Here is a 1374-nt window from a genome sequence, read left to right as displayed (position 1 = left end):
CTTTCCCTAGGTTGTGAAAGGCTTTCACCTTCACAAGCTGTCATCCTAACGCTTTAGCCTCAGAGTTTGTTAACTCATTAATTGTGTTTAATAGGTTGTACCTAGTATACTTCCTGTACCATTTGAGACAAGAATAATGAAAAAACACCAAGTTTTTTCCATAATTTTACAGGATTATTTTTAAAATATGGAAATGAGATGACCTCTCAACTTTTCCCCGCTCAAGGTATGCATTTTCAACAAAATATTCACTTTATTTAGAATGTCAGAGCTCTTTATTTTAACCCATATATTGTTGTTGTTGCTGTTACAAAACCAGATTTTTTTCTGACAAGTTTTATTCCAGGCAGTGTTAGGCTGTCTGTTGAAGCACACAACAGATACTGCCCACACAGTCCCTCTTCAGAAAGATAATGAAGGCAATAGCTTATAATAACTTGCCTGACTATGAAAGCATGTGGTGTGTGTGAATTAAAATCAAGTTCCTCTTAAACACCTGACAAATTACAGTTAAATCTCAAGTTGATAGCTCCATTAAAAGGAAGGTTAGGCTTTAAGGCTATTAAACATTGAAAGATAAAAAGAAACGTAGTACACAGAATGCTAAAATTTGAGAGAAACATGACACTGCTATTTGCAGTTGAAGTCCTTGATCTTATAGAGAAGGGGAAATACAGTAATCATAAATTTTGCCAACCATTTTTATTCTAATAGCTGTTTTTAAAACATACAGGTCTAAAACATTTTCAGCAGAGTAATCTTTTCCATCCCATCCTGCTCCTGTGATCAGCAAAGCTGCAGACAAATGATATGGACACTCATGAACAGCCAGGTCTGTTCCTTCACTGCAGAGACTCTGTGACATCAGAATCAACTGAAATGGTCACTTAAAAATCCACACTTAAAGCCACATTAACTATAGCTGTTCAGACTGCTTTTAAAGCGGGTACTTGTCATTAACCTGTATCTGTCTTAATTAGGTCAGCTGTAAAACCAATCCCTTTTAACACCACGGGTACTAAATGCTCTCAGAGATGCTCAAAGTCATGTGAAAATATTCTCTTCTACAAGGATTCAGCCTGTGTGTTGGCCAGCAGCATGAAAACACTGCATTAAAAAGGCATAAATGAACTTCTGATCTTCAGGGTATGATCAAGGTTGGTTCAGATCTCACCCGAGTTCTGCTTTCCAGGTCTATCTACTTTTCTTAAACTGGTTTCACTGTCCTCAATTTCATGCAGCTCTGATTAACATTTTTTTCCCCCTATAGTTCTAAGCAGTACACTTGTAAAGAGAAAATATGCTAGTAAAGTGAAGTTTGGTGATATTAGGAAAGGCTGACTGATATTTCAATTGTTTCATTGTTTGGTGTAT

This window comes from Buceros rhinoceros, unplaced genomic scaffold, assembly GCF_000710305.1.
Source record: "Buceros rhinoceros silvestris isolate BGI_N320 unplaced genomic scaffold, ASM71030v1 scaffold8004, whole genome shotgun sequence".
Taxonomy (NCBI): Eukaryota; Metazoa; Chordata; class Aves; order Bucerotiformes; family Bucerotidae; genus Buceros; species Buceros rhinoceros.
Note: the sequence above shows the minus strand (reverse complement) of the source record.